This window comes from Littorina saxatilis, linkage group LG13 (genome assembly GCF_037325665.1).
Source record: "Littorina saxatilis isolate snail1 linkage group LG13, US_GU_Lsax_2.0, whole genome shotgun sequence".
NCBI classification, from domain to species: Eukaryota; Metazoa; Mollusca; class Gastropoda; order Littorinimorpha; family Littorinidae; genus Littorina; species Littorina saxatilis.
The window spans coordinates 13658456-13670001 of record NC_090257.1 but is presented as its reverse complement, the minus strand read 5'-3'; the positions used below and the strand labels follow the sequence as shown (position 1 = coordinate 13670001).

The window sequence follows — 11546 nt, the reverse complement described above, 5'->3', positions numbered from 1 at the left end:
CGACACCTAAGACAACAATCAAGAAGTTCAAATTCAATGTACATGCACTTGATCAGATAGGATAGTTTGTACTGCATGAAGAAAGATCATACACAACACACTACAGAGATCCTTCCTGATTGTTCTCAACATTGTATGTTTTCAGCTTTTTCCTCAAACTCCTTTCTTTCCATGTGCATTTCATTTTGTCCAACATTGTATGTTTTCAGCTTTTTCCTCAGTCTTTTCTTTCCATGTACATTTCATTTTGTCCATCATTGTCTTCACTTTGTGGTGGAGTCTTATTTTAAAAAAAACCAGAACATTTTGCAAAGTGTCTTCTTGAACAGCTTGTGAAAGATCAAATGAATACAAAGTGTCATAAAAACACACCGGAACAGCATCACTGTTCCTGCATGGTTCAATAAAGTCATCTGCTTTTGCCTGTGTGTTGATGCACAGGTTTCCCAGAAAATATGTTCCATGGACATCAAATCACCAAAGGGAAGTAATCGCTCTTTATGCATACGACATGTGTAATAGATTAAGCGAGAGTTGTACGGAACCTTTTCTCCTGGCACGAGAGGATGAAAGTCGCTTGTATATTTCAATGCTTGTTATTCTCTCAGGTGCCAGGAGAAAAGGTTTTGTACAACTCTCGCTTACTCTATTACACAGTCATGTCGTATGAATAAAGAGCAATTACTTCCCTTTGGTTATTTGATATCATCAACGCTTTGCCTCATTCTGTTTAAGATTTCTGCTTTGTGTTGCATGGACAGACACATCTGCAATACATTGGGCTTGACAAAGGTCAGTTTGCCCTTGTTCAGCATGCTTGTCATGTCAGGGGTGGTTTCACTCTTTTCACTGTAGGATTCAGGTGCGCAAGTCAGGGCTTCCAAACACTGCAATTTCTCATCTCTGTACGCACTCTTTTGGAGACACCAAACTCTCTGTTTTAGCTTTTTGGCAACACATCCTCCAACATACTTTGCATTGTCCTCTTCATCCTTTTTTATTTCTAATGCACTTACTGGTTCCCTAGTTTTTCTTCATAGGCCTTTAAGACACCAACAGTATAAACATGTTCAAGGCAATCCAGGCTGAAACTGCAGGGGATACTGTCAACTCAGTAATGCCTGAATGCTGGGTTGAAAAAGCAGAGTAGTACCTGGCCCAGGCCTTCTTGGCAGCATTCCCAACCTTGCCTCAGGGAACTAGGCAGTCATGAAGAAGCAGAAGTTTCTCTTCCAGATCTGCACCTAAAACACAGAAAATAAAATATTATAAATAAAACAACACACAAATATAGCAGAAATCAACCCAAGAGTGAAACTGAAGATGTAGATGCATGCACACAATCAAAACCAACAACACACGACAACAACCCAAAACTACACTTTACATGAATGGATGTGAACATATTAAATTTTGTATTCCATTTGTCGTTATAGAACGTGTTGACAAACCACTTTCATGAATCCTTATCATGTCTTTCAACTATGACATGTGCTATCAATGATCCTAAAAAACACATGAAATATTGTAGTGGCAGGCATGTACCTAAAATATTTGTAAACAGTAGCCTCTCTGTGCAACGAAGCAGTATTTTTGCTCGAAAACTATGAATGAAAGTTATCTTTTAGGTACTGGGAATTTGCAAGCTGATTTTTTTATATCGCCTTACTCAAAAACTTACTTTTCAATTACTGAATTGGTCGACAAGCCCTCTGAGCTCCGGTGAAAGGCAGTTGTCATTCTTGATAGATGCACAAGCGTTCTGCAATAAAGCATGCAATTTAGAAGTGACAATGAATTTAAAAACAACAGAAGACATCAAGCATATGCTGGAGGGGAAAGAAAACAAATATATTGCACTGATCTTTTTGATGTGTTGATCTGACTTCAGTTCCTGCACCATTTTTAACTTCCATGCATGATGTACATTCAAATCAATCAATGGTTCAGTTATAATATATCACTTATCGGTTACGCAGTGGCTACACTTACGCCGCCCGTAACTTTTCGCTTCTTTGCTTTGATTACGCCACAAAGCATTTCCCCGCCAGGGCCGCGCTCTGCTTCCGGTTTGATCCGGTTTGGGCGGCCATTTTAAAGCGTGGGTCGAGTGAGGACAGACGTGTTTAACAGTTCATTAGTAGTGGTTGTGCGTTTCTACCCGTATGCAGGCCGGTTTACTTTAGTCATGGATAGCGGACTTCACAGCGAAGCAGTTTTGACAGTAGGAAGTACGTTCGAGTCCGTCGACAGGTTGCAAAAAGTTATCTCGGACTTTGAAACGAACGTGTTCGTCCAGCTCTACGTTCGGTCGTCGCGAACCCTGCAGGTGCAACGACTACCAAACACAAAATGAAACGTCTTCGCAAAAAAACAACCAAGCTAGTTATCAGCATGAAACAAAAAGTGGTCCATATTAGGAGCCCTTCCCCTATACTCCCACCCACCCACCCCCCCCCCCCCCCCCCTATGCACCAGTTTTGCCCAAAAGTTAGGGGTGGGCGTTTACTAGGTACTATACCCTTTGCAGGAGCAGTTCCTTTGCTAGAATACAGATATTTTTATCACTTGGCATGGAAGTGTTCAAAGGATGCATTATTGCACAAATCGTTATACAAAAAAATGATAACGTGCAGGTGAGTGGCCTACCCTTCAAAATGGTCACGGGTTACAGTAGGCTACGACAGTAAAATAGCGTCATGTCGTAACTAGAGAATGTCCGGGTAGGATCACGCCGCGCCGTAATCAAAGTCTGGCCGAGTCACTCTACAACTCGTGGAAAAGGTGTAACCGAAGCCTGCAGTGAGCGGGTTACGACAGTAAAATGACGTCATGCCGTAACTATAGAATTTCTGAGTCGAATTACGACTTGAAAAAGGCGTAACAGTAGCCCCTACCTATCGGTTATTTCTTGAATATCTGTTGTTCCAGTTCTAAATTTTCATAGTCTTTTACATAGATCTGTCAATATTTTTACTTACTTTTGGCAATTCTTGGAGTTTCTTTTGTGGTGATGCTGTCATCTTTTCAGCGATTGAGATGTCGGTACTTTCCCCCTGAAAAAACAACAACCACGGAATAGAAAGGGTATCTATAAATCTACAGCCGAATTTCTAACATTCAAAAATTGTTCTGTTGCAAATTTGTCGGTTCGCTGAGCTAAAATAGTGGCCGATGTGAGCGAGAATTCTGCAGAAAAACGATCTGCTGATCAGCTTGCGTGCACAGCTTCGGATTTACCAGTGTGTCAGATGCTCTCGCGTTTCAAGTGTTAAAAACAAAAATAATGACGTGCCGTCCACAATGAATCTTTATTGTTGATTCACATGACTCATTTCAATCATCAGCAATGATCTTTTTGTATTGCTTTGTTTGCTTTTCACATACCTCAGCCACAAACTCCACCTCCCCTTCGAAATTCTCCTTCTTCTCCATGTGTTGAAAGACTGCACCGGAAGTAAAGTTACTGTCAAAACCTCTCGCAGCCGCAGACGGGAGTTCGAAACAGGGCCAGCGTTGGCGCGCGCGCAGAGTTGGCGATCCTGTCAAGGGATATCTATGGTCCTCTACAACACTGGCGCCTCGTTTTGGTGCTGGACGGCTGTTATGAATATTCAATACCGGAAATCACGCCCGGACAGTAAGCCTCCCGTAAACCATCACAGATACTGTCAGGCCGGCTTTTACACACAGTACAAACACCCTTCCATTTGAACGCTCACCAAACGGGAACATCCTAGGTGCCACGTGAAGAGCGAGCAATTTTTAAAGAATTAACAAGTTTTGCAGATTGTCTCGAACACTTTTTGGACCCATCCTGAACTCAGGTCAAAAATGAGTTACTTCCCTTCGGGTCTCATTCTATCGATGTAAACTGGCCATAGCCGTGGATCGATGATTATCAGAATGTTTTTGGACCGTGGTTTTGCGCCAGACCTAACTTTTAAAATCTAAATAATAAATTGACAGCTTGTTACACAAACATTTATACAAAAGAATTCTTTTTTCATCAAGACAAGATCAGTACAATTCGAAGTTGTGAAAGTTTGAAAAAAGAAAAGCCCGGAAGCAGGGTCACGCAAGACGACGGTTTATGCCGCATATCGCCGTTCCTCTCAACAGTCAAAAGCCATCGCTAGAGTTCTTGTGAACCACAGCCGTTTGTTTCGTACATAAAAACGTGCTATTGTAGATAAGCTCACATCGAGTCGCATTCAAATGACTAACTGACGACTACATTGTGAAAAATGGAAACTGGATCACACGGGTTCACGATGGCTCACGCAGAAATAAATTCTTTGAAAATTGTTCGCTCTTTACGGAGGGCACCTAGGATGTTCTCAATCGGTGAGTGTTTAAATGAAAGGGTGTTTGTACTGTGTGTAAAAGCCTGACCGTATCTGTGATGGTTTACGGGAGGCTTACTGTGCCTTTAATTATAACATTGCTCCAGCACTGTGACTTCTTCTTCTTCCATCAGACGCCCAGGGTCAACGTTCTGACTATTAATGGTGCTTTGGAGGGTTGCAAGGAAAAGATTAACAAAATGTTAAAAAAATAAAGAAGAAAGAAAAGAAAGAAACTACTAATTTTGCAGGAAAAGGGCAGACCACACAGCATTTTCAAGTCTCGGCCGGGCTAGGCCAAGCCGGCGGCCGTAGCGGTTGCAGGGGCATCTTGAACACACGGCCAGTACCGTGTAACTGGCCTTGACACGGAACGATCCAAGGGGGGCAATCTCAGTCATCTGAAAGAGGGAAATCCAAACGCAATCCGCCTTGTTCGATTTTAAGGGCTTGGACGATAGAGAAAAATAAGAAAAGCAAAAGCTGGAGTCCAGTCTGGACGAAACTGCTATCAAGAACGCAGAATTGATTTTTTCTGAGTTTTTTTTAGCCGTAAGCGCCATGTTTATCGGAGCAGGAAACTCTTCCAGAGTGAGGCCCCTTTGTTGGTTTCACTGCGGCCGCATTGTGAACAGCAGTTTTGAGAAAATTCGAAATGAGAAATGGCGCTTACGGCTAAAAAAAAAAACCTCAGAAAAAATCAATTCTGCGTTCTTGATAGCAGTTTCGTCCAGACTGGACTCCAGCTTTTGCTTTTCTTATTTTTCTCTATCGTCCAAGCCCTTAAAATCGAACAAGGCGGATTGCGTTTGGATTTCCCTCTTTCAGATGACTGAGATTGCCCCCCTTGGATCGTTCCGTGTCAAGGCCAGTTACACGGTACTGGCCGTGTGTTCAAGATGTTGCAGGGGTTAAAACCCCTACTACCGGTAGCCTACTGCCCTAGCCTTCATCGACCCTACTTACTGGTGGCCTAGGGTTAGTTGGGGTTTTGTCACAACAGGTGCTGGCGGTGGTGGGATGCTCTGGAAGTGAAGGCGGCTGCTGTCGCCGCGCTGAAAACGTCCTCTGGAAGCTCGTTCCACTCCCTGATGGTTCTTGGGAGGAAGCTGTTCAGTCTGGCATCGGTCTTGCTTGGGATCCTGTTCAGTGAAGGCTCTGGTGTTGGTTCTTGAGCTTCTTCTTGTTCTGCTGGGGAGGTGTTTGAGCTCGTCGCAGTTGACATTGATGAGGTTGTTGGTGATCTTGTACAGCATGCACAGTCTGGACGGACGTCCGTCTGCGTTGCTCAAGAGAGGGCCACTGAAGGGTCTGCAGCATCTCTCCGACACTTGAGGTGTTGCGATGTCGGTGGGGAACGTAGCGCGCTGCCCTGCGCTGGACGGCTTCGATCTTGGCGATGTTCTTCTGCGAGGAGGGGTCCCAGGCCGTGCATGCGTACTCCAGCAAAGATCGCACTAGGGACTTGTAGGCCAGTTCCTTGGTGTGGACTGCGCTTGAAAATCAGGGTCAGGATTTAATAGCATTAAATGACACAGTTCGTTTAAATGGCTATTTAGCTCGCGTAAACCACACCAGTTTTCGTGGTTTATCTAACTCCTGAGCCATCGTGAACCCGTGTGATCCACTTTCCTTTTTTTCACAATTCAGTCGTCAGTTTGTGATTTCAATGCGACTCGCTGTATCTGCAATAGCACGTTATTATGTACCTCTGAATCTAAAACGCAACAAACGGCTGCGAGTCACACTGACGAACTTATCGGCGGCGGCTTCAAACACTTGAAGAAAGCGCTATATGCAGAACATTCGTCTGCTACGGGAAACACGACCTTGTGTGACACGCTTCCGGGAAACCTTTTTTCAAACTTTCAAAACTTCGAATTGTACTGATCTTGTCTTGATGAAAAAAGAATTCTTTGATGATTTAAAGGCACAGTAAGCCTCCCGTAAACCATCACAGATACTGTCAGGCTTTTACACACAGTACAAACACCCTTTCATTCAAACACTCACCGCTTGAGAACATCCTAGGTGCCCTCCGTAAAGAGCGAGCAATTTTCAAAGAATGTATTTCTGCGTGGTTTATCTTACCCCTGAGCCATCGTGAACCCGTGTGATCAAGTTTCCCTTTTTCAGTTAGTAATTTGAATGCAACTCGCTGTGAGGTTATCTGCAATAGGACGTTATTATGTACCTCTGACTATGCACGAAACAAACGGCTGTGGTTCACAAGAACTCGCGCGATGGCTTTTGACTGTTCAGAGGAACTGGCGATAGGCATAAACCGTCGTCTGCTACGAGAACCACGACCTTGCGTGACCCTGCTTCCGGGCGTTTCTTTTTTCAAACTTTAAAAACTTTGAATTGTACTGATCTTGTCTTGATGAAAAAAGAATTCTTTTATGATTTAAGAATGTTTGTGTTACAAGCTGTCAATTTATTATTTAGATTTTAAAAGTTAGGTCTAGCACCAAAACGCACCACGGTCCGATTGTCTACTGAGACAATCCGCAATATTAATTCTTTGAAAATTGCTCGCTCTTTACGTAGGGGCACCTAGGATTTTCCCTTTTGGTGAGCGTTCAAATGGAAGGGTGTTTGTACTGTGTGTGAAAGCCTGACAGTTGAGTATCTGTGATGGTTTACGGGATCGCGCATTATGCCTTTAAGAATGTTTGTGTAACAAGCTGTCAATTTATTATTGAGATTTTATAAGTAAATTTTAAGAGGCTTATTGTCCGTCAGGTCTTAATTGCCTATATTGGACATGAATTGGTTTATACGATTCGAGTTTTACGCCCTCACGGCTTTTTGATGTATGCGTGTTTAGGTGGTATCAGCCATCTGCACTTATGGTAGAATGACCAAGATCTTTAACGTGCCATTGTGGTGACACGGGGGTTTGAGATGGATACCGTCTCTGGGTCTGCACATAAAGTTGACCCGTGTCCGTCCCGGTGTAACACGAAATTCTTACTCCCGAGTACACTTTTCGTACGAGAAAAGAACTCCCCAAGGCACGAAAAAATTACTCCCTCCACGAAATTTTTACTCCCCATTTTTATATTTAGTCAAGTTTTGACTAAATATTTTAACATCGAGGGGGAATCGAAACGAGGGTCGTGGTGTATGTGTGTCTGTCTGTCTGTGCGTGTGTGTGTGTGTGTGTGTGTGTAGAGCGATTCAGACTAAACTACTGGACCGATCTTTATGAAATTTGACATGAGAGTTCCTGGGTATGAAATCCCCGAACGTTTTTTTCATTTTTTTGATAAATGTCTTTGATGACGTCATATCCGGCTTTTCGTGAAAGTTGAGGCGGCACTGTCACGCCCTCATTTTTCAACCAAATTGGTTGAAATTTTGGTCAATTAATCTTCGACGAAGCCCGGACTTCGGTATTGCATTTCAGCTTGGTGGCTTAAAAATTAATTAATGACTTTGGTCATTAAATATCTGAAAATTGTAAAAAAAAATAAAAATTTATAAAACGATCCAAATTTACGTTTATCTTATTCTCCATCATTTGCTGATTCCAAAAACATATAAATATGTTATATTTGGATTAAAAACAAGCTCTGAAAATTAAATATATAAAAATTATTATCAAAATTAAATTGTCCAAATCAATTTAAAAACAGTTTCATCTTATTCCTTGTCGGTTCCTGATTCCAAAAACATATAGATATGATATGTTTGGATTAAAAACACGCTCAGAAAGTTAAAACGAAGAGAGGTACAGAAAAGCGTGCTATGCAGCATAGCGTAACCACTACCCCGCTCTTCTTGTCAATTTCACTGCCTATGCCGTGAGCGGTGGACAACGAGTATACGGTCTTGCTGCGTTGCATTGCGTTCAGTTTCATTCTGTGAGTTCGACAGCTACTTGACTAAATATTGTATTTTCGCCTTACGCGACTTGTTTTTACTTCCAGTAAAAATCTCGCACGCAAAAATGGGATGCGGGCGAAGGGATAATGCCAATAAGTGATCTCGCGCAAACGAATATCGCGCTACCCTCCTTCAACCCCTTCCACCACCAAGACTAACAGGGGACAAGGGAGTAAAAATTTCGTACACCTGGCATGGGAAGTTAAATTGCTCGTGTTGGAGTGAAGTAATTTATTCGTTATTTATTCGTCAGGGGAGTAACATTTTTGTACGAAATGTTTACTCGGAACTCACCTGTCTTGGGGAGTAATTTTCTCGTGCAATGGGGGAGTGCTTTTTTCGTAAAGGGAGTAACTTTTTCGTACGAAATGTTTACTCCGGAGTAAAAATCTCGTGGGAGTAATTTTCTCGTGTTACACCGGCCCGGATTCGAACCAGCGACCTCTCGATCACAAGTCCAGTGCTCTACCACCTGAGCTACCTGGGCCCCTGATTTTATAAGTTAGGTCTAGCGCCAAAAATGAGGCGCCCGTTGTCTCATTGTAAATCCGGTGTGACGATGACATCTTGGCCATATTACGATTCTCGGCCTCGTTGATCTTGTATAAACTCCACACTGAACAAAAAAACCACCCTTCGATAGTACTGATGAGCGACCTTGGGTACCTTACATTCATGGAGCCAAATTTGTCCAACCATATTTTACATTTGTGACCCTCCACCACGAAATGAGTCGCATGTCACCTCGCACGGTTCTGCGCTAGGCTTAATAAAAGTCCGGGGAGTGTCTGGTAACAGTGTGAGGGTCACCTTAGTCACAGGCTTATAACTCAAACAGTTTTTGCTCTTTTCTAAAACGGTTTTCACCACTGGATAGAGCATAAAAAACTATTTAGAAAAATGTAAAAAATATGAAAATCATGCAACGGTGACATGCGACTCATTCCGTGGTGGAGGGTCACATTTAGTCAAGTTTTGACTAAATGTTTTAACATAGAGGGGGAATCGAGACGAGGGTCGTGGTGTGTGTGTGTGTGTGTGTGTGTGTGTGTGTGTGTGTGTGTGTGTGTGTGTGTGTGTGTGTGTGTGTAGAGCGATTCAGAGTAAACTACTGGACCGATCTTTATGAAATTTTACATGAGAGTTCCTGGGTATGATATCCCCAGACATTTTTTTAATTTTTTTTCGATAAATACCTTTGATGACGTCATATCCGGCTTTTTGTAAAAGTTGAGTCGGCACTGTCACACCCTCATTTTTTAATCAAATTGATTGAAATTTTGGCCAAGCAATCTTCGACGAAGGCCAGACTTTGGTATTGCATTTCAGCTTGGAGGCTTAAAAATTAATTAACGACTTTGGTCATTAAAATTCTGAAAATTGTAATTAAATGTTTTTTGTTATAAAACGATCCAAAATTACGTTCATCTTATTTTTTATCGTTTTCTGATTTTAAAAACATATAAATATGTTATATTTGGATTAAAAACAAGTTCTGAAAATTAAAAATATAAAAGTCATGATTAAAATAAAATGTCCGAAATCGATTTAAAAACAATTTTATCTTATTCCTTGTCGGTTCCTGATTCCAAAAACATATAGATATGATATGTTTGGATTAAAAACACGCTCAGAAAGTTAAAACGAAGAGAGGTACAGAAAAGCGTGCTATGCAGCACAGCGCAACCACTTCCGCGCTAAACAGGCTCGTCGACTTCACTGCGTTTTGCACGAGCGGCGGACTACGGCCATTGTGAAAAAATGCAGCGCGTTCAGTTTCATTTTGTGAGTTCCACAGCTTGACTAAATGTAGTAATTTCGCCTTACGCGACTTGTTTGTATTTAACTTAGAAATTTGATTCATCCTAAAATGTTTTCCTTCTCATTCAAGGGACGTAACCACTCGGTACACGTTTTCGATTTTTTTGTGTGAAATCTATTAAATTTCACCACCAATTTTCTTCACATGCAAGAAACTGACATGCTTTTCGTCCTGAAATAATTTCACTTCTTTAATTTTACCAGGAAACAACATTTCAGTGTTGATTAGGCTATATATATATCAAGGGGGTTATATGACCACGGTGCCAAGATGACATCGTTACAGAAATCAACAGTTTAATCGGCCCCGAATAGCGAAAAAGGGACTAGAAAAATCCACTTCAACAGCCATCTCTATGCCTGCCAATCTTTTTGCACAGGAAGCAAGGGCATTGAAATAAATGTAAAACTCGCTCTGTACTGTCCACGGTTTTGATCCATGTTTTATTTTTCTTTCTTTAGTGAACTGACATTCGCTCAGTTGAAACTTTATATTTACTTTTTTTCTCCAGACTTTCAAGCGAGCAGAGTGGCCGCGGGAACTATGATAAGCTCAGGCGACAGTATTCAAACACTGTCCTCCCAAGTCGTGGGTTCGAATCCCACTTTGCGTGTCTGTGCGTGTGTGTCCCGACTGCTGAAAGACCAGTCTGTACCAGCGTCATGTGCATGTGTTAGTTCGTCGGTGTGAGTATCCGCGGTGGGTGTGGATGTGGAGTGATAATGGAGGATCCACTGACCAGTGTCGGAGTGTGAATGATATGCCATAGTGAGCAGAGTGCCAGTGAGTGGTGCCAGACCTGCGTAAGATTGAGAGTGCCGGCGCCAAACCGGTGCAGGATTAAAAATGATGGTGCCAGAGTGAGAATGATGGTGCCAGTCCGGTGCGTTGACAATGGGGGTACGTACCAACACCGGTGCCAAAATGCGATCGAGAATGGGTGGTGCCAGCCGACCAGTGCAACAGTGAAATGATGTCTCCAGAACTATCGTGTGTGTGTGTGTGTGTGTGTGTGTGTGTGTGTGTGTGTGTGTGTGTGTGTGTGTGTGTGTGTGTCACAGTGAATGATGGATCCAGACCAATGTGAGAGTGTGTTCCCAGACCTGTGCCAGAGAGAGAATGATTCAAATTTCTCCGTAACCAAATGTGCTCCGTATTATGCCATTTAAGGCCGTCCACTTGACTGTCTGCCACACCTTTCGGATCAAAGAGACATCACGTGACCGCCGCTCGAACAGAAGGGTAATCCCAAAATCGATATGCGAAGTCTTGAATTTTGTGGTTAAATTCACCAGAACACTTCTTCAAAATGGTGTCTTCATTACTATGATATCTTTCAGGTAAAATGTGAAAGGGAAGGCTGGGCGAGGGAGGCTCGGCTCTGGCATTATTCGCGAGGGACGTACTATACACTGCTAGTCAGTGCAGCTCTTTCTGCGTACGTATGTTAACTCATGCAAATGTGCTCTTTGTTGCGAGTCCTTGCA

General features: G+C 42.6%; 1 long non-coding RNA gene across 1 annotated transcript; it reads right to left on the bottom strand.

The window, feature by feature from the left end:
• Positions 1-176: 176 nt before the first annotated feature.
• Positions 177-1951, bottom strand: LOC138983664 (uncharacterized). Its single transcript, XR_011461220.1, has 2 exons — positions 1682-1951; positions 177-1244 (listed from the first exon to the last, which is right to left on the bottom strand). It is a non-coding gene; the product is annotated as an uncharacterized lncRNA (long non-coding RNA).
• Positions 1952-11546: the final 9595 nt, after the last annotated feature.